The sequence below is a fragment of the Haliotis rufescens genome, unplaced genomic scaffold (assembly GCF_023055435.1).
Source record: "Haliotis rufescens isolate VD_foot unplaced genomic scaffold, xgHalRufe1.0.p SCAF_71, whole genome shotgun sequence".
In the NCBI taxonomy this organism is placed as follows: Eukaryota; Metazoa; Mollusca; class Gastropoda; order Lepetellida; family Haliotidae; genus Haliotis; species Haliotis rufescens.
In genome coordinates, this window is record NW_025964363.1 from 1,742,280 (window position 1) to 1,765,593 (window position 23,314).

Below are 23,314 nucleotides of genomic sequence, written 5' to 3' on the forward strand. Positions count from 1 at the left end.
TCACAGGTGCAATAGTAGGACAGGTGTGTTAACGAAACAACCAGCCCTGTCTAGCAGGATCAGTCAGCTAGAGAAACATCAGCAAACTGAGACCATATGGGATTGACCTGTGCCTTGTGTCAGAAGCATCTACACTGGTGGAGTCTGGCATGTAAATGGTAACGGAGACCCGTGAATGATCCGGGCTAGAATAGGTCTTCAGCAACCCATGCTTGCCATAAGAGGCGACTATGCTTGTCGTAAGAGGCGACTAAGGGGATCAGGTGGTCAGGCTCGCTGACTTGGTTAATGCATGTCATCGTATCCCAATTGTGTGGATCGATGATCATAATGTCAATCACTGGATTGTCTGGGTCAGACTCAGTTATTTACAGACTGTTGTCATATAGCTGGAATATTGCTGAGTGCGGTGTTAAACAATAAACAAACGCTCACAAAGATCTGGATTAGTCAAAGAACTGTTAAGACAGAGATCTGGACTAGTCAGAGTCCTGTTTAGACAGGGTTCCACATTAGTCAGAGTCCAGAGTAGGGACATTATAGCAGGACATCCAGCAATTGAATACACAGATAAGTAGAAAGACATTACTAATCCCAGTCAATGTGGGACCATAAGAGTGGTGGAGTGTTGACAGAAATCCGGATAAGTCAGAGTCCTGTTTTGGCAGACTGTACTGTGACAGGAAAATATATCTAACACAAACCATAAAAACTAAATCATTAGATCATCAGATCATCATTCTGTGAGTGAGTGAGTAACTACAGAACTTTAAAAAAATTACATTAATTTATAACAGGACATGAGCAATCACAAAAATATACACAAGCAGATGAATTTTCATCAACCCAACATGAACTGACGGTGAGGGAAACAAATGTTGAAAAGAGAAAAACATAAAAGGATGCCAAGTAAAAACAGATGATGGAAACACCCATCTCATTCTGTGACACAGATTTTATTCATTGCAGCCCATGCCCCCCCCCCCCCCCCCAGTGTGTGGGGGGGACATACGTGCAGGTATGTCCCATGTCATAACCAGACTTGCTCTGATTCCTAAGTAGACCAGGGCAAGGTTCTCTTTTACCTCCTATCCCTTTTACATACGCTGCACACAATTTTCAGATTCCATCCTTGACCTGAGCATTATGTCAATGACGCTCCAGTCAACTTGTCTATATCACAACCCACACTACTACTGGAGGTGTTGACATACTTCAAACACCAATCCCTTACATAGCCGGAAATGTATCTCAAATTTCTGCTTTGTCAACTTTTTATGCAGTAATATAAAATACTGAATCCACAATAATCCACTATTCAGATATGTCATGAATCATTTAATACAAGCCTCAGTTTTCATGTTGTCATAAATAACGCACAGGTTGAATATAATTTACATTAATTTGGCCTGTTTCCAGATTCTTGACTGGGAAACTCATACATCAATATAGCCCTTGTCCAGAACAGGAAAAACAATGTCAAGTGATATCTTATCTCAAATTTCCCATTTTCATTGACCAAGTTTGTTATCTCCTGTTCATTCACCTGAGGCGACATCACAAAGTTTTTGACTGCTCATAATACTTTTTTTCTCCCAAAATATTGCCTCCCCTAGAGAGGGATGGGTATTATGCTTGGATGTGAAAATGCAATAACATGTAGTCAGCATTGGTAATGAATAATGCCATATTTGTTTATGACCTCAAGTACTGTTACTGTCATCAATGTGGTCTGTCGGGGCGTGGTGTCAATGGAGAGATGTCCATGTACAGCAGTGAGTGAGTGAGTGAGTGAGTGAGTGAGTGAGTGAGTGAGTGAGTGTGTGAGTGAGTGAGTGTGTGAGTGAGTGAGTGTGTGAGTGAGTGAGTGAGTGAGTTGGGTTTTTAGCGCCGCTTTTAACAGTACAGTTATACGGACTTCAGATATCCGGAAACCTCGGTTCCCGGACGATTTTCATTCAAAATGAAATAATTACTATATAAATTTACCCGTATATCCGGAAATTCAGTTTCTGGAACCGGACGGTCATTTTCATACACAAAACACTGAAATGCACACAAAATTGTCTCACTTATCCGGACAATACACTTCCGCTGGTGGTAATCCTTTGATTCGTGAGAAGTCAATTAACCAAGTGACACTGAGTTACATTTGAGACGAGCTTGTTTATTGTACATGTAATCCCCTTCGATAAATATGGCGTCTGTGGAGGTCAGAGGTCAAAGCTGTGTAAGTATGGCCTGTCAACAAGCGAAATGTAAGCGACACGCAGTTACAGCACACGAAAAAAGGGAAATTTGTCTGTTTAAAGAAAAACACCCGTCAGCAAGTTTAGAAACCATCAGTAAGCATAATGGCACTGAATTTGGACATACCATAGGAAAATTGACAATTGGTGACAGTTCAAACTTCCATGACAGACTTTTTGAAATGTGTATGAATAAAGATTGAGTGGATGTATCTGTTTGCTCTGTCATCTGTCATGAGTTGCATAATTGAAGGGAAGTAACTCTTCTAGTAAGAAGCTGGTTTCAGTTATACGGAAATTCGTTTATACGGACGAATTGTGAAATGACGCAAGTGTCCGTATAAACGAGGCACGACTGTATTCCAGTTATATCACGGCGTGTCAGCTTAATGTGGGAGGAAAGCCCAAAGTGATGCAGGTCTCATACATTTACCACTTCAGTGAAACCCACGAGCACGGGTATGGTGCTGACAAACCTAGAAACATAATCGGGGCGAACCGGCAATCGAACCCACAATCATAGGTTTGTGGCGTGCCCAAAGGAAGCAACTCTGCACAGCGAATCGCGGCGCCTTAGACGACTGGGCCACCTGTGCCCCCTAGAGTGAGTGAGTGAGACATTTACAACCTTGTTCACATCCCTGAGCATGGGTATAGTGGTGACAACCAAACCAGGGTGAATCTGGGATTTGAACCTATGATCACTGGATTCTCCCACATCTAAGGGCTACAACTCTGCACAGCTAATGGATCTTTGATGAATGGGCTGCTACCATTGTCAGTTTGCATTTATTTTGGAAATCAAATATATCGAATCGATGGTATGTCTGCCCTTCCATATCATTGTAAGAAACTCCTGAATTGTAAGAATGTGTGTATGGAGAGATTGCGGTCAGAATGTGTGTATTAAGAGATTACTGTCAGAATGTGAGTATGGAGAGATTGCTGTCAGAATGTGAGTATGGAGAGATTGCTGTCAGAATGTGTGTATGGAGAGATTGCTGTCAGAATGTGAGTATGGAGAGATTGCTGTCAGAATGTGTGTATGGAGAGATTGCTGTCAGAATGTGTGTATGGAGAGATTGTTGTCAGAACGTGTGTATGGAGAGATTGCTGTCAGAACGTGCATATGGAGAGATTGCTGTCAGAATGTGTGTATGGAGAGATTGCTGTCAGAATGTGTGTATGGAGAGATTGCTGTCAGAATGTGTGTATGGAGAGATTGCTGTCAGAACGTGCATATGGAGAGATTGCTGTCAGAATGTGAGTATGGAGAGATTGCTGTCAGAATGTGTGTATGGAGAGATTGCTGTCAGAATGTGAGTATCGAGAGATTGCTGTCAGAATGTGAGTATGGAGAGATTGCTGTCAGAACGTGTGTATGGAGAGATTGCTGTCAGAATGTGTGTATGGAGAGATTGCTGTCAGAACGTGTGTATGGAGAGATTGCTGTCAGAACATGCATATGGAGAGATTGCTGTCAGAATGTGTGTATGGAGAGATTGCTGTCAAAATGTGTGTATGGAGAGATTGCTGTCAGAATGTGTGTATGGAGAGATTGCTGTCAGAATGTGTGTATGGAGAGATTGCAGTCAGAATGTGTGTATGGAGAGATTGCTGTCAGAACGTGCATATGGAGAGATTGCTGTCAGAATGTGAGTATGGAGAGATTGCTGTCAGAACGTGCATATGGAGAGATTGCTGTCAGAATGTGCATATGGAGAGATTGCTGTCAGAATGTGAGTACGGAGAGATTGCTGTCAGAATGTGAGTACGGAGAGATCTCTGTCAGAATGTGTGTATGGAGAGATTGCTGTCAGAACGTGCATATGGAGAGATTGCTGTCAGAATGTGAGTATGGAGAGATTGCTGTCAGAACGTGCATATGGAGAGATTGCTGTCAGAACGTGCATATGGAGAGATTGCTGTCAGAACGTGTGTATGGAGAGATTGCTGTCAGAACGTGTGTATGGAGAGATCTCTGTCAGAATGTGTATATGGAGAGATTGCTGTCAGAATGTGAGTACGGAGAGATTGCTGTCAGAATGTGTGTATGGAGAGATTGCTGTCAGAATGTGTGTATGGAGAGATTGCTGTCAGAACATGTGTATGGAGAGATTGCTGTCAGAATGTGAGTATGGAGAGATTGCTGTCAGAACGTGCATATGGAGAGATTGCTGTCAGAACGTGCATATGGAGAGATTGCTGTCAGAATGTGAGTACGGAGAGATTGCTGTCAGAATGTGTGTATGGAGAGATTGCTGTCAGAATGTGAGTATGGAGAGACCCCTGTCAGAATGTGAGTATGGAGAGATCATTGTCAGTATGTGAGTACGGAGAGATCTCTGTCAGAATGTGAGTACGGAGAGATCCCTGTCAGAATGTGAGTACGGAGAGATCTCTGTCAGAATGTGAGTATGGAGAGATCCCTGTCAGAATGTGAGTACGGAGAGATCTCTGTCAGAATGTGAGTATGGAGAGACCCCTGTCAGAATGTGAGTACTTTATGCCACAGAAATACAATGCCTGACTCCACCGACATAAGACAGTAGGACATGTAGACTAAAATCAAATATGTAAAGATTGTGAGTTCAACTTCAGACGTCTGTTTCCTTCAAGCCAAACATTACGAGTGACGCTCAGAGTCAGTGCCAGCACAGACTTATGACCCGGCCACTGATTGGTTGATTGGTGTGCATGTCACCGGGCGTACCTGTGATCGTCACTGATACCTGTCAGTTTGTACTGGTAAAGCTGATCCTTCCAAAATAGGGCAATTAGTACTCCGAAGACGACTAGCCCTAAAAACCTGGACATGTAGTTTTTTCACCCTTGACAAAATTTGGACAGTTTTCTTGTCCAGTAGGCAAGCTTTAGATGTCTACTTCCTATGTGTGAAGGTAAGCAGGTGAATCTGGACAGTACTCATCCCGGGGACATCATTTGAGTTTTCTGCTTAATGAACTATAGAAACAAAAGAATGCGAATACCATACATGTTGGTTCATTTTTGAAGAATTTTTCATATTCAAGAGATAATAGATAGGACTACCCCCCCTACCAACAATCTCAAAGTGACTTGGGTGAGTTATTGGAACAAGCTTCAAGTCATTAAGTCCCTGAACTACTGTCGAGTCGTTCCAGGAACCATCAATTTACATGAATGTTACACACTGTTGTCTTAGTTGAGGACAATGCTTTGTACAGATATATATGACAATTGTCAGAAGAATGTCATTAATCGTATGGACCAACGTGATGGCTGGGAGAGGGATGTGGTATGTAGGGCAAGGGAAGGTCATTCCGCTGTATCGGTATTGTATCATCTGTGCTCTGTGTCAACGAGGATTAAATACCTGCCCCCTCACCTCCATCAACCTGAAGCCTTCTGTTACAACGATAAATGGTATTTAGTAAATACACTCTTAACATTGCTTCATATTATACAGTGGTTGTACGATAAAGTGATTGTACCATACAGTGGTTGTACAATAAAGTGATTGTACCGTACAGTGGTTGTACCAAAAGGTGATTGTACCATACAGTGGTTGTACCAAAAGGTGATTGTACCATACAGTGGTTGTACCATACAGTGGTTGTACCATACAGTGGTTGTACCATACAGTGATTGTACCATACAGTGGTTGTACCATACAGTGATTGTACCATACAGTGGTTGTACTGTACAACCACTTTAGTGCCAGTCTGAAACTGGTGGTAACAAGAGTTTGCCATTAACGGGGCTATACCCCCCACCCCTGTTGCAGAAATTATGACATAATTAAATCTAAACAAACCCTAACCTTTTTTAACCGAGGTGGAACTTGTTGTCATGGAAATTGTAAAAAAAAGAAGAGTTTGCCACAAAAGTGGCCAAGTCTCCTGCCCAGCAAATGAAGTGTATATTATGTCAACAATAGTGAAATTTGATCACACAAACACATACATTTGAAAATATTCAAAATTTTGTAAGGAGTAAGAGGGAGCAGGGGAGCATCTACTTGATGCAAAATATCCTGAAGAGACAAAATAAAATGCTGCAAATCACAATTTCTATGAAGTTCAAGAAAAAATTGAAAACTTCTCCACAAAAACATGATAGAAGTACAAACTGACAAAACCAGTTACTACATTTACTACTGAATTCATTAGGGTGGGAGAAAGAAAAAACATTACAAGTCACATTTTGACTCATTATAATATCTACATGGAATATTTGTTAAGAAACATAAATGGTATTAGTTTGTGATATGTGACTATGGTCATTACCGGCACTCACTGCGAGGAAGTAGGCTGCCACCAGTGCCACACACATTTTATGTTGTGGCTTTTTAACAATATGGTCATACCATGTGATATGATAAAGTGAAAAAACAAACATGTAAAGTTTCCTGAAAAAATATTTAACGGTTTCTGAGTTATGCTCAGGAAACGAAACGTGACAGATGGATGGACGGACGGAAGTACGGACGGACGGACAGATGGACGGAGCCCGTTTATATATATATAATAAGGTATATCAGTCCAAAACTGGTGTTGACGGGGAATATCAGTCTAAAGCTGGTGGTGACAGGGAATATCAGTCTTAAGCTGGTGGTGATGGGGAATATCAGTCTTAAGCTGGTGGTAATGGGGAATATCAGTCTAAAGCTGGTGGTGATGGGGAATATCAGTCTAAAAATTGTGGTGACGGGGAATATCAGTCTAAAGCTGGTGGTGATGGGGAATATCAGTCTAAAGCTGGTGGTGATGGGGAATATCAGTCTAAAAGCTGGTGGTGATGGGGAATATCAGTCTAAAGCTGGTGGTGATGGGGAATATTAGTCTAAAGCTGGTGGTGATGGGGAATATCAGTCTAAAGCTGGTGGTGATGGGGAATATTAGTCTAAAGCTGGTGGTGATGGGGAATATTAGTCTAAAGCTGGTGGTGATGGGGAATATTAGTCTAAAAATTGTGGTGACGGGGAATATCAGTCTAAAAATGGTGGTGAATTAGAAACAGTGTTGCAATATGGTTAACCACATTTAGATACAGTGCTGCAATATTGTTTGCCACATTTAGGAACTGTTGCAATAGTGTTAGCCACAATGAAAAACAGTGTTGCCGTACTGTTAGCCACATTTAGGAACTGTTGCAATAGTGTTAGCCACCAGACATAAAACAGTTTACCAATTGTACCCAGTCTTGCTTGACAACACTATAAGGTATAAGGATCTACACCAAAACGTTGCCTTTGCAGTATTAAAGAAGTTGTTATCCATAACTTGTGTCCAACATGTGCGTGGTTACCACGGTGTCACTTACCGCCAAGGTTTCAGGAGTTGCTGTAATCTACAGCTTTGGCCTCAGTCCTGTTGTTGAAGTTTCCCCCCAGTCTGAAAAAAGAACAGATCTCATCATTCCTTGCATCACAATTAACCCTTTGTGTGTCATCAGCACAATGTGCTCCGTCCCTATTCATTACAATTTGATTAACCCCATACACGCCCAGCCTTAATCCATTTAATCCCCATAATCCCCACTGTCGGAGTGAGGGATGGCAGGCAGTAGTACTCCGGCCTTCTTCAACCGTCTGCAGTGTCGGCCTGACTGTTGACACCAGTGGCATAGCTACCACTCAACAAAGATGCAAGTGCTTACACTTTGAAATAATTACTATGTTCTTCTTTCAGGCGGTTGTTATAGTTACATGATCTTTTGTTAATTTACAGGTTGACCCCCCCGACCAGTGTCAAAATTGTCGTTGATGAGTTTGTTCGATGTTGTTGTTGTTACATTTCCTTTCCCCTTTTCGAGAACAATCTTTGTCAACTTATTTTCAGTGGTCCATTCTTATAATTTTCACAGCTATTTTGCCCTTTATGCCAAATGGAATCGGTTTTGGTGAATAATCTATAACGGGGTCTTGCATTGACAATTTATATTTCTTGAGGATATCTGATCACAATGATTAAAGTGCTTTATACTTAAAATGTGTAATGCACAGAACGTGGTAAGGATACTTTGTGATATCTGTTTTAGATATGTTGTACTGGCCTGTTGTGTTTGTGTTTGATGAGTGTTTAAGAAAAATAAGTAGTGTAATATGATTGCTTACATTCTTATTTTGCCTAGCTATCCCCCTAGACACATACCCTGGCCACTACACATGCAGGGACCAACTGGCCAGGGTTTTTTTTACTTCTTGGATCACAAATGTTTTCTACCTAAAACACTCAGCAGTTAAGGGGGGGAGGGGGGACGAGTCATCAGCCTCAATCTACATACCTTTGACTTTCGAATTTTAAAATGTGTGAAATTTTCGCTTTTCTCAGAAGTCTTTGGAAAGTTTTTGGCCAAGTTTGTGTATCAAGGGGCAGAACTCTGGATTTATTATGCACAGAATAATCTTCAACCTGTCTGTATGGCAAGTATTGAATGTCAACATAAGTATATTGGTGCACAGAGGAAAAACGAAAGCCCGAAGTGATGCAGGTCTCAGATGTTTACCAGTTTGGTGAAACCCACGAGCATGGGTATGGTGCTGACAAACCAACAAACATAACTGGGGCAAACTGGGATCCGAACTCCTAATTTGAAGATACAAACTTTAATGTGGTAGCTGTAGTTCCTCAGGGATAAATTCAAGATGCTTTATTCTTAAGTCATTTGTGTCAGTCAGCAATATTCCAGCTGTATCCCAACAGCCAATATATAATCAAGTCTTGGCCAGGCAAACCAGTGGTTGATAGCATGAACATGTTGATTCACCCTAAGCCAGGTCTCATACTGCAACCAACTGATCCTAGAGTTGGCTAAAAAGATTGATAATCAGAATTATCATCGATGGGAAGAAATATAACGATTATCGATATGAAACTGTTGTCATCAATAACTCATATAAACTATTGTGATAAAATAAAGTTTAGATTTACCAAAACAGTCTTGTCATTGTCAGTAATGTCAATGGTCAAAGACAGAAAGAAACAGTTTTTTGTTATGTCTCCAATGTCCACAAAGTAAACCATGCATAAATGTGTCACTGCTCACCAGTGGCGTGATATCTGCTCATTGCTTTCGGGACTTTCTTGTATATTTTCTACCTTCTCTGATATTTATCGAAAATTGATCATTGTTTAGTTAGCGATTATTGATCTCTATGACCTATATTGACAGCCAGCCCTAGCTGATCCCACTTTGTCTTGTACACATACAAACTGAAGAAGGAAACAAATAATGTACATTGAAAGTCCTGTGGAAATTCAAGAAGAAATTCACTCAAAATTCTGGGTGCTGCAGCCTGTAGATAATCGAGTCTGGACCAGACAATCCAGTGATTGATATTGTGAACAACGATCCATGTTGTCAGGGTACAATGGCAGCTATAAACTAAGTCACCGAGTCTGGTCAATTGCTGGTCAGCACAGCTGGGTTGGTGGGGACCTTAACTCCGAATCCTCATTTGTTATGTACTGAAGTCTCTTGGACTTGCCACGAGATAGACCTATGGAGTGAGTGAGTGAGTGAGTGAGTGAGCAATATAAGAGCGGGACACACCACAAAATGGGCTTCACACATTGTTCTCATTTGAAGAATCGAACCCAAGTCTTCAGCGACAAGCCAACGCTTTAACCACTGGGCTAACCCACCGCCCCTACACATGCAACCCCTGCAGACACACCCTTGTTGGGACCTGAGGCCACTGAAATTATTGTTTACCATGGCAATTTGGTCTTCTTTCTTTCAGACAAGGTTAAAGACATAAGTTAAGTGTCTCAGAGTTTCAGGATTTCAATAAACCCATCAATAACAAACCAAAAATCTCTCTGTGAAACACATTTCCTTTTTCCCAGCTAATGCCTGCGCAGGTTCAGTGAACAGCTGCTGGAAGATTTTGTTTGTTTGTTTGTTGTTTAACGCCACACTCAGCAATATTCAAGCTATATGACGGCGGTCTGTAAATAATCAAATCTGGATCAGACAATCCAGTGATTGACATCATGAGCATCGATCCACACATTTCGAATATGATGACATGCATCAACCAGGTCAGCGAGCCTGACCCCGATAGTGGCCTCTTACAACAAGCATAGTCGCCATTTTTGGCAAGCATGGGTTGCTGAAGACCTATTCTACCCCGGATCTTCACAGGACGTCTTGACAATTGGATGACATCACTGTATGTGACAATGGACGTACCCTGTGGGTGTTCCCCTGTACATAGACCTATTCTACCCATCTTCACAGGACGTCTTGACAATTGGATGACATCACTGTATGTGACAATGGACGTACCCTGTGGGTGTTCCCCTGTACATAGACCTATTCTACCCGATGTGTATCTTCATGGGTTGCAGCTGACCCTGACACAGGAGGATGTCACCATATAACACATCTGTCTGTGTCTCAGCCCGTGCCTCAGATAGGGACCCACAGAAGAAACTGACAACCCCCAAATAATTGCCTTGTATGTCATACGCTTCAAGATGAATTCATTATAATGGAACACCCCTTGTTCTCGGAACCTTATAAAACATCAACCCATGGCTGGCTTGACAAAAACAAGGGCTGTGGCTTTATATGTGGAAGGGAAGGATATCAGTAGACTTGCACAAGTCTCTAAGGCAATAATTATAAGTCTAATTCATAACTTCTACATTATGTAAATAACAAAAACAAGTTGTCCCTATAAGAGACAGGAGTCCTTCCGCATATCAGACTTGCCTATTAGGAACATAGAATTACTACACATGCATTGACTTTTCTTTCATTGCAGACTTGGAGCAAGGCTGGGATATTAGCGATATGTTTGAATCCTCCTGACTGCTGAAGGCATGCAGGGACTCCAGATGGGGAGGAGAGATGTGTGGTCATGACGATGTTCCACCTAGTACTAAGGAAAATGAATGATGAATATTACAAGCCTGGGATTTGATGGAAAATTCATCATTTAGGCAACGCCATTTATTACAGGATGAGTGAAGCCATGGCCAAGCATCTTCCTTTTCAGTATTAACAATATCGTTTTATATTCGTGGGGAAAATCACAAAATGAATACCATTGCCATCAGCTCCTTCAATAAGGTTTCCGTGATCAGGTCCGGGATTCTATACAGCTTCATCAGTAAATCTTTTGGATGTTGACTCAAGGTAGCAGCATACAATTCGTCCTAAAATAAACTGTACAACCAGAAATTTGTTTTGAAACTACACAACGTAATTTTCTCCACTAATACAAACTGGCAATAAGCTCTTTTTTAAGGGTTTAGAGGATTGCAATGGGATGGAGTAATGTTGATGAAAGAACTGATGATAGGCCAGTCATCAATCTCAATTGTCAGCATTACGTCCAACCTTAGGATACCCTGGGGTCCGGAGCCTGTTCCTCACGGAGATCAAGGTAATCTTTGATCAGCTACTATTTATACAGCAAATAATGTTTCCTGGATGCCAGGCCTGCTTTCATCTGTTGCGATCACATCAGGAGCATGCAGCGTCCATGTAGCGAGGGATGACATCGATGGCCAGACTTGACAAATGAATAACATCACTGTCTTGGCAATACAATTATATTGGTTGACAATTGGATTATGTTGTTGTTCTGACAATTGGATGACATCACGGTCTAGACAATTAGATGACATCATAGTCTTGAGAAATTAATAGCATCACTGTCTTAACATTTGGATGACATCACTGTTTATATAATTGGATGGCATCATTGTTTTGACAATTGTTCTTTCTATGTTTGTTTGTTGTTTTATGCCGCAGTCAGTAATATTCCAGCTATAAGATGGCGGTCTGTAAATAGTCGAGTCTGGACAGGACAATCCAGTGATTGACATCATGAGCATCAATCCAAGCGATTGGGATATGACATGCATCAACCAAGTCAGGGTGCCTGACCCCCGATCCCGTTAGTCGCCTTTTACGACAAGTATGGGTTGCTGAAGACCTATTCTACCCCAGATCTTCATGGGACTTCTTGACAATTGGATGACATCACTGTCTTAATAATTGGATGACATCACCGTGTGTGACGTAGACATAGGCTCACACACATGGCACATCACACTATATGACGTATGTGAGAGATGGCTTGACAACAAATTCATCTCACCGACATTCATTTATACGGACCCAAAATGAATGTCCAAAGTTTCACCAAGTGACAACGCAAACGAGTTACTTCAAATGAATGTCCAAAGTTTCACCAAGTGACAACGCAAACGAGTTACTTCCCTTTACGCAATTTATTTGGATAAACATCAGTTCGTATCAACTCAACAATATTTATTCGAGATATGCAATTTACCAACAATGTGTTCCGATTGATTTCACAGCGAAGTACATGCATGGGCTACATGAGCATGCAACAAGGAAAATAATTGCCCACTCCTTAACCAATCAGAAGTTAGTATTAACACTAAGACGAGACAATAAATGACATCACAGAGCTTGGCAAAAAATGGATGACCAGGTGTTGGTGTCCCATGGGGGACATCGGATCTGGACAACTACCCCTGAAGGAGGAGTGATCCTGTGCTGTCGGTGAGGGGCTTGTCTCCAACAATACCTGTCTTAACGAGTTAAGGCACAGGGGGCATAATCCCAGTCACAGGTGATTCAAGGAGGTTTATAATCCCCAACAGGATAATCCTCACAGCAGCTGTCTGATATTCAGACACTCAGGGCAACAGGAAACAGGGCAACAGGAAACAGGGCAAGGTGCCCGGAATTAGCCTTTCTCCAAGGCTGTTCTGAAAGAAAAGTCCATGGATGTGTAGTAATTCTATCCTCCTAATAGGCAGGCCTAGATATGTGGACAGTACCAGGACTCCAGTCTCTAATAGGGACATCTTATTCCTATTATTTACATAATCTATAACTTATGATTTAAACTAATAATTATTGGCTTAGAGACTTGTGCAAGTCTAGCCCTGAATGAGAACTGTCAATGGAGAGATCACTGGCTGGGACTTCTTGTGTAGCATGTCCAGTAGTAGACATCAGCGCCTGGACCACCATGGTGTCTATGTGTTAACAAGTTTTGGTTCCATCGGAACTTTTACTTCCGCCATTAGTTCCTTTGGAGGTGCATGTCACGTTGAGGTTTGGTTCCTATCACCAAGACATTGGTTCTGGTCATACACGAAGCGCCACACACATACATTCTACCTTGTGAAACTGTCAAGTGTCTAGAAGAGGGATTTTGTGATGGGGGTATATTAAACAATGGGGCTGGGTCATTTTGTTGTTGTTGTTGTTGTTGTTGTTGTTGTGTGGCTTGGTTATTTTGTTGTTGTTGTTGTTGTTGTTGATGTTGATGTTCAGTGTTCCCGCTGGCTTTTGAAACTGCCAGTTCCGGTCATATGAAAATTACCTGGTTTTAATTCTTTCAACATCAATTTCAATGCAGTGTACTTTCATGGCTGACAAATTCAGTGACATCATTTCTGAAGTAGCTTATCTAGATCTACACATCATTCACACAAAGTTCAATCACAATTTTTTCTTTTTTTTCTGAATGTTTCACTTTGGTTCAAGACAAGTCACTACAAATAGATATTTAACCTTGAAGCAAAGAAAAATATTATTTCATTGCACTAAAAATAGACAACAGGAAACCCTGATATTAATAGACAGGCTGACGTCATTCAAAAATATGTTCTGTTTTTGAGTACCAACGATGTTTTGTTTAATAACAAAGATTTACAAGATACATTATTTACCGGTCCACAGGTTGTGGCAGTCACAAGGAATTCCAAAAGTTGAATCTGGGAAGGAAATCCTGCACAGAACGAGTGATTCTATGTGTTGAGTTAAAATTAGTTTATTTTTTAGGATAAGATTTCTCTGGTTTCCTTTGCAATCTGTTTCTTTATTACACGTTCCTTAAGATTACAACCTCAGCTGCCATTCAGTGTCATAACTAACATGTATACTGCCGTTAGGAGATACCGTAGTTACTCCAACATGGACACCAGGAGTCCAAGTACAAGCCAAAGAGGATACTGGTGGTTAGCTGAAATGGGGTTTAACCTTGCATTCAAGTATATTGCACTGACGTAGGAATGTGCCTTCATGTGTGTGTGCGCGTGCATTCGTGCATGTGTGCGCATGAGTGTGTGTCTACTTGTACTAGTGTGGACTAATGCCTGTTTTATAGAGCTAGCCCACTGATATACCATGCCCAGTTCAACATGAATACCCCACTCAGACACTGCATACACTTTAGGTATACACTGCTGCCAACAAAAACTGCAGAGCCTTGACAACCACAGGCGAGGGGTTCATCCAGACCAGCTCAATGGCTGGAATTGGGCCCCAGGTCTGCAGCAAAGGTCAGTACAAAATTCCCAAATTAGAATTAAAAATTCATGTTAATTCAGTTATATCTAACGCTTTGTAGAGTAACTTGAATATCACGAATAACAGGACTAATAAAGATGAAGAGGTTTCATTTCTTCACTTGACATGGCTGCACTGAAGGCATGTTAAAATACCTCTGAAATTAGGGAAAATAAGAACCAGTTTCAACAAAATAAAAAAATTCAAATTTGCCTGCCAAGGGCACTCAGTTCAGAATAACAGATATATCCCTGAAGGCCTTATCAGGCTGAAAAACAACTCAAATCTCAGCATCCTTGCAAAGGGGTACTTGTTACCAACAGCAGCATCTGTCCAAGCAGCTCAAGGAGTGTTTACGACTCACAGAACTTTTTAACAGAGGAAGTATAAAAATTGAATTTTAGACATGGAGCTTAGACATGATCTCCCATCCTGCTCTGAAAGTGACACTTGGAATTAGGTCTTCTTGCCCTGCACCTCTGCTGATATACTTGTCTGTTTGGAAAAGAATGAACCACAAGCATCTCCTACAAGAGCAGCCTGGCCAAGCCTCTCTCGCTGGACAACCACATGCTGAACAGCAGCTTCAGAAGAAATTAGCAGGATGGGGAACATCTACATGACAATGCTGACAAACTCACTGCTTCCTGCACGGCATGCGATAACACAGGGTTTATTCACAGTCAGTTTTACACTTGTCATCTTATGCAAATCCCAGCTTATCCAGACAGTGAGGAAATCAGGCAGCACGGCTGCTGTGATTGACGGCTAGGATACCTTCTTCACTGCAAGTGCTTATTTGATATTCCCAGAGAACTGTTTTATCTTCCAGTCAGAAAATTCCGATCATGTCTTTTGGAGTTTTTTTCAATGTTGCCCAGTTGCTGGTGTCGGGCTTTGTCTGGTCGGATCCTGGTATCCTGGGGAGACCGGTTCTGTGTGCAGCAGGCTGGGTCTCCGGGGTACCTTCCTATCAATGCCAGCTATTGTCACTGGGAAACAGAACGCGGGGGATTCTGTGAGGCTTTGCACATCATTCACAGCCAGACAGGGACTTTGGTATTACTTGATTACAAAAAGAAAAAACAGAATCGGGAAGTGAAATTAAACCAAATCTGTGGACATATTTTTTAGGTACAATTTGTGGAAGATCTAAAAGTGCTGTAGAATATAAAACATTTGCAATACATCGTGCAAGATCTAAAAGAATGGAAGGGTTAAAAAAATGTCACGAAAGAAAAGTTATGTGATTGTTTCTATGAATGATAAAACCAAGAATTACAGACCCTTTCACACTGATCTGGAAGTTCCATATCGGACATAATTTGCATGAAAACAAATCATTCTTGTGAATTTCAATTTAATCCATTTTTTGACAACACCCGGCCCACTGATCCCCTTGTTAATTGGCTCTTAAAATGAGGTACTGGGGCCTACATGAGGTACTCATCCTAGCCTACATGAGGTACTCATCCCAGCCTACATGAGGTACTCATCCCAGCCTACATGAGGTACTTGACCCAGCCTACATGAGATACTTGACCCAGCCTACATGAGGTACTCGACCCAGCCTACATGAGGTACTCATCCCAGCCTACATGAGGTACTCATCCCAGCCTACATGAGGTACTCATCCCAGCCTACATGAGGTACTCATCCCAGCCTACATGAGGTACTCATCCCAGCCTACATGAGGTACTTGACCCAGCCTACATGAGGTACTCATCCCAGCCTACATGAGGTACTCATCCCAGCCTACATGAGGTACTGGGGCCTACTTGAGGTACTCATCCCAGCCTACACGAGGTACTCATCCCAGCCTACATGAGGTACTTATCCCAGCCTACATGAGGTACTCATCCCAGCCTACATGAGGTACTTATCCCAGCCTACATGAGGTACTGGGGCCTACTTGAGGTACTCATTCCAGCCTACATGAGGTACTCATCCCAGCCTACATGAGGTACTCATCCCAGCCTACATGAGGTACTCATCCCAGCCTACATGAGGTACTCATCCCAGCCTACATGAGGTACTTGACCCAGCCTACATGAGGTACTTGACCCAGCCTACATGAGGTACTCATCCCAGCCTACATGAGGTACTCATCCCAGCCTACATGAGGTACTCATCCCAGCCTACATGAGGTACTCATCCCAGCCTACATGAGGTACTCATCCCAGCCTACATGAGGTACTTGACCCAGCCTACATGAGGTACTCATCCCAGCCTATATGAGGTACTCATCCCAGCCTACATGAGGTACTTGACCCAGCCTACATGAGGTACTCATCCCAGCCTACATGAGGTACTCATCCCAGCCTACATGAGGTACTCATCCCAGCCTACATGAGGTACTCATCCCAGCCTACATGAGGTACTCATCCCAGCCTACATGAGGTACTTGACCCAGCCTACATGAGGTACTCATCCCAGCCCTTTATGAGGTAATCATCCCAGCCTACATGAGGTACTCATCCCAGCCTACATGAGGTACTCATCCCAGCCTACATGAGGTACTCATCCCAGCCTAAATGAGGTACTTATCCCAGCCTACATTAGGTACTCATCCCAGCCTACATGAGGTACTCATCCCAGCCTAAATGAGGTACTCATCCCAGCCTACATGAGGTACTTATCCCAGCCTACATGAGGTACTCATCCCAGCCTACATGAGGTACCCATCCTAGCCTACATGAGGTACTCATCCCAGCCTACATGAGGTACTCATCCCAGCCTAAATGAGGTACTCATCCCAGCCTACTTGAGGTACTCATCCCAGCCTAAATGAGGTACTCATCCCAGCCTACATTAGGTACTCATCCCAGCCTACATTAGGTACTGGGGCCTACATGAGGTACTCATCCCAGCCTACATGAGGTACTCATCCCAGCCTACATGAGGTACTCATCCCAGCCTACATGAGGTACTCATCCCAGCCTACATGAGGTACTTGACCCAGCCTACATGAGGTACTCATCCCAGCCTACATGAGGTACTCATCCCAGCCTACATGAGGTACTCATCCCAGCCTACATGAGGTACTTGACCCAGCCTACATGAGGTACTTATCCCAGCCTACATGAGGTACTCATCCCAGCCTAAATGAGGTACTTATCCCAGCCTACACGAGGTACTCATCCCAGCCTACACGAGGTACTCATCCCAGCCTAAATGAGGTACTTATCCCAGCCTACATGAGGTACTCATCCCAGCCTACATGAGGTACTCATCCCAGCCTACATGAGGTACTTATCCCAGCCTACATGAGGTACTCATCCCAGCCTACATGAGGTACTCATCCCAGCCTACATTAGGTACTCATCCCAGCCTACATTAGGTACTGGGGCCTACATGAGGTACTCATCCCAGCCTACATGAGGTACTTGGGCCTACATGAGGTACTCATCCCAGCCTACATGAGGTACTCATCCCAGCCTACATGAGGTACTCATCCCAGCCTACATGAGGTACTTGACCCAGCCTACATGAGGTACTCATCCCAGCCTAAATGAGGTACTCATCCCAGCCTACATGAGGTACTTGACCCAGCCTACATGAGGTACTCATCCCAGCCTACATGAGGTACTCATCCCAGCCTACATGAGGTACTCATCCCAGCCTACATGAGGTACTCATCCCAGCCTACATGAGGTACTTGACCCAGCCTACATGAGGTACTTGACCCAGCCTACATGAGGTACTCATCCCAGCCTACATGAGGTACTCATCCCAGCCTACATGAGGTACTTATCCCAGCCTATGTGAGGTACTTGACCCAGCCCACATAACTGAGTGAGTGAGTTTGGTTTTACGCTGCTTTTAGTGGCAGGGGACATCAGAAATGGGCTTCACAGATTGTACCCATGTGGGGAATCAAACCCGGTCCTTCGGCGTGATGAGTGAACGCTTTAACCACTAAAGTTAGTATGATCTTACACCGTTTTTTGCAATATTCCTGCAATATCATGGCGGGGGACACCAGAAATGGGCTTCACACATTGTACCCATGTGGGGAATTGAACCCGGTTCTTCGTCATGACGAGTGTACCCTCTAACCAGTAGGCTACCCCACCGCCCCATGGACACAACAGTCCAAGCAATCCAAGGATGGGTGTCTGATTGTGGAGGAGCAAGTGATTAACATTGATATGGACAAAGTAATAACCAACCAACCAATATCTCACTCTGGCACTTATGACAGGGCAGGTCTGATCATTTAGAAGTGATACACATATATGCCAATTAATGTAAAGTGTTGGCTTCCATTGTCTATTGCTAATCACCTATCAGCTTCCCTTGTTAGTTTCCACCCCTTGTTTGTTTCCACATTTTGTTATCTTATTAATTTTGTTGTCCTTCCATGTACATGATATATGCTCTCTGCCTCATGGCATTCATTCACCTGATGAAGAAGTAAGGATGTACTCCTCTGCCTCATGGCATTCATTCACCTGATGAAGAAGTAAGGATGTATTCCGAAACGTGTTCCTCATAATAAAATAGTTGACATCCATGAATTCTCTCCTTGGGTCTGAACAAGTTATTTTGATGACAGACATACACCACAGTCACATTGTTTCAAATAAAATATAAATCTGTAACTTTAGGTTATTGAAATCAAAAATCCTTTCTGCAACACTGAAACTAATTGGTTTCTAATCGGTGAGACATGGCTGACTCAATACACTATATGCCTGTATAGATAATCACGTATAAACATTGACAAGCAAGTGTCTGGTGACTCGATGACATGGGACGAGACTAGTGAGTGAGTGAGTTGGGTTTAATGCCGCTTTTAACAGTATTCCAGTTATATCGCCGCGTGTTAGCTTAATGTGGGAGGAAAGCCCGAAGTGATGCAGGTCTCAGACGTTTACCACTTAGGTGAAACCCACGAGCACGGGTATGGTGCTGACAAACCTAGAAACATAATCTGGGCGAACCGGGATTCGAACCCACAATCATAGGTTTCTGGCGTGCCCAAGGGATACAACTCTGCAAAGCGAATCACGGCGCCTTAGACGACTGGGCCACCCGTGCCCCCTGAGACGAGACTAAGAACAGGATTAGTTTGATGGAAATAATTAGTCACGATCTCACATATTGTTGTTAAGTTGCCAGAAAAATCCCAAGAGAATTTTTATTTTATTTATAAATCAATCAATACGATATTAATATAATATATAATATATATAATAATATACGATATCACAATGTCTGAAACCATGCCATGCTGATATCCTAGCTTTAAATACGCATGTATCGGTTGTCTCATCATACAGGATCACAGGTCATGTAAGCAGCATCCCTCTGATAGATTTCCACCTTGTATACACGGAGCATAGATTCTTACCTTGTATACACAGAGCATAGATTCTTACCTTGTATACACAGAGCATAGATTTCCACCTTGTATACACGGAGCATAGAGTGTCTCCTTGTATACACAGAGCATAGATTTCCACCTTGTATACACGGAGCATAGATTCCTACCTTGTATACACAGAGCATAGATTCTTACCTTGTATACACAGAGCATAGATTTTTACCTTGTATTCACGGAGCATAGATTCTTACCTTGTATACACAGAGCACAGATTCTTACCTTGTATACACAGAGCATAGAGCGTCTCCTTGTATACACAGGGCATAATTTCTTACCTTGTATACACAGAGCATAGAGTGTCTCCTTGTATACACAGAGCATAGATTCTTACCTTGTATACACAGAGCATAGATTCTTACCTTGTATACACAGAGCATAGAGCGTCTCCTTGTATACACAGAGCATAGAGTGTCTCCTTGTATACACAGGGCATACAGTGTCTCCTTGTATACACAGGGCATAGATTCTTACCTTGCATACACAGAGCATAGAGCGTCTCCTTGTATACACAGGGCATAGATTCTTACCTTGTATACACAGAGCATAGAGCGTCTCCTTGTATACACAGAGCATAGAGTGTCTCCTTGTATACACAGAGCATAGATTCCTCCCTTGTATACACAGAGCATAGAGTGTCTCCTTGTATACACAGAGCATAGAGTGTCTCCTTGTATACACAGAGCATAGAGTGTCTCCTTGTATACACAGAGCATAGAGTGTCTCCTTGTATACACAGAGCATAGAGTGTCTCCTTGTATACACAGAGCATAGAGTGTCTCCTTGTATACACAGAGCATAGAGTGTCTCCTTGTATACACAGGGCATACAGATCCTCAGAGATCTTACCCAAGCAATGTGTCCCCAGAGGACATTTCTGTTGGATTCCAAGTGGGCTCCCACCAGTATGGCAAATCCCATTATTATTTTCACATGGGTTCCTGTGGAAGCCAGTTTTGGATGATTAATTTTCTAGTTTGACGAGTAACTATGGACACAACTAGCTGATACTGCTGAGCCCGTTGGCGGTTGTCATGTACAAACATTGAGCCCTTGTAACCTCACACGCGGACACATATAGTTGACAAGTTAGTTTGCTAGTTATAGACTTCAACATAGAAGTCCAGAGACAGTCATCATCCATCCCTAAGCCATCACACCCAGCACTGACTTTCATTGTTTGACTGCTTTATTAAGTTCATCCCAAGAAACCACTCCAACTGGACTGAATGGTATTGCAGTCAGAACCAATACAGCTGTCTGACAGCAGCCAGTATAGCGGAGTCCAGGATAGCAATACAGCTGTCTGACAGCAGCCAGTATAGCGGAGTCCAGGATAGCAATACAGCTGTCTGACAGCAGCCAGTATAGCGGAGTCCAGGATACCAATGACGGATAGTGGGAATATGACAACCACACTGTGGTGCCACCCAGTACTCTGTCAAACCAGCTGTACAAGCAGGACCTACATAGGACGGATGTGTCCTAGCATCCAACCAGTTGAGGAGGGCCGGCTGTTGTTTTGTTGTTGGAGAGGGAAGGTTGTTGTTTTGCTGTTGGGGAAGGCTGGTTGTTGTTTTGTTGTTGGGGAGGGCTGGCTGTTGTTTTGTTGTTGGGGAAGGCCTGTTGTTTTGTTGTCGGGTTAGGGAGGGTTGTTTTAATTATTGTTGGGAAGGGCTGGATTGTTGTTTTGTTGTTGGGGAGGGCTGGTTGTTTTGATTGTTGTTGGGGAGGGCCGGCTGTTGTTTTGTTGGTTGTTGTTTTGTTGTTGGAGAGGGTTGGTTGTTGTTTTGTTGTTGGGGAGCGCTGGTTGTTTGATTGTTGTTGGGGAGGGTCAGTTCATTGATTTGTTGTTGAGGAGGGACGGCTGTTGTTTTGTTGTTGGTTGTTGTTTTGTTGTTGGGGAGGGTTGGTTGTTGTCTGGGAGGGTCGGTTCATTGATTTGTTGTTGGGGAGGGACGGCTGTTGTTTTGTTGTTAGGGAGGGCTGGCTGTTGTTTTGTTGTTAGGGAGGGCCGGCTGTTGTTTTGTTTTTGGGGTGGGCCAGTTGTTTTGTTGTTGGGGAGGGCAGGCTGTTGTTTTGTTGTTGGGGAGGGTTGTTGTTTTGTGAGGGGGTGGTACGTTTCTAGAAGAACATAACAAATAATGATAAAACATTGTTCAGTTAACTTGAACCTGAATTTGAAGTGGTGTTTTTAAATCATGATCCATGTAGCTATGCAGCAATTTTGCACAGGACTAATGGCAACAGGGCATTTAGATGGGACATTCATCTATACCTACAAGAATCTTTAGGACATTCTGGATAACAGGGAGTCCTGGAATCTGAATCAATCTTAAAGCCCTGCTGTGTTAGTTGAGACATATTCCCAATATACTGGCAGTTCTATGACAGGAGCGGGATAAGTAGAACTTATTGATCCTGAACACTTCTCTCAGCTATATGCACGCACTCCTTACAATAAATTAATCCAAGTTTTTTTGGCAATTCAAAAACTTTAATTCAGCATTGAAAAACAGGGCTTGAATAATGAACATTTCTCGTAAATTTTGACCCAAGGATGGCAGTGCAATTGCAGTAGAAATATACAAGGCAGGTTTATAGATCAGCAACGCGGCTGCATGTCGCCAGTGCATCAATCGATCACGCAGGAAGACACAGTTCAGACCTACTGTAACACTCTGGCTTACACTACACACACAGCGTGTGCCACCCAAGCCATGGACATGCTGTTGACTGATCCCCTGGAAGATCAGTCTGGAAGTGGGTGCAGGGCTTATTTTCCTTACCTTTCAGGAACTTTACAAGGACTGAATTGTTAATGGTATCGGTGAGTGAGTGAGTGAGTGAGTGAGTGAGTGAATCTGCATGGGTAGTGAGAGACACGTGATAGCAAGAGAGTGAGTGACTGAGATGTGAGTGAGATTGTGAGTGAGTGAATCCCCATGGGTAGAGAGTGAGTGAGTGAGTGAGATTGTGAGTGAATGAGTGAGTGAGTGAGTGAGTGAATGAGTGAGTGAATGAGTGAGTGAAATTGTGAGTGAGTGAATCCATGGGTATAGTGAGAGTGTGACAGTAACAGGATGAGTGAGTGAGTGAGTGAGTGAGTCTCATCAGCAACACTTCAAACAAAACATGATGTTATTATTTGAAAATGTAAACAGCGTACCTAAAGGATCCCTATCTCTTACCAAGATAAACATTCCACTTCTTACACCCGACTTCCTACTGAACAAAGAAAGATGGCACCTCACAGCCGAGAAAAAACTCAAGTAGATCCAGTTTCCACGATTTATGTTTTAAATTGTGAATTTCTTCTCAGCAGGCAAACATTTTTTTCCAAAATAAA

The 23,314-nt window shown here is 42.7% G+C and overlaps 1 protein-coding gene across 1 annotated transcript in view; it reads right to left on the reverse strand.

Moving 5' to 3' along the window:
• The window catches only part of LOC124119459 (dystroglycan 1-like), a 98,410-nt gene that overhangs the window by 72,300 nt on the left and 2,796 nt on the right, over nt 1–23,314 (reverse strand). The window contains exon 2 of the mRNA XM_046481952.2: nt 7,554–7,624. The gene's annotated coding sequence lies outside the window, so the exon portion shown is untranslated. The remainder of the gene's footprint in view (nt 1–7,553; nt 7,625–23,314) is intronic.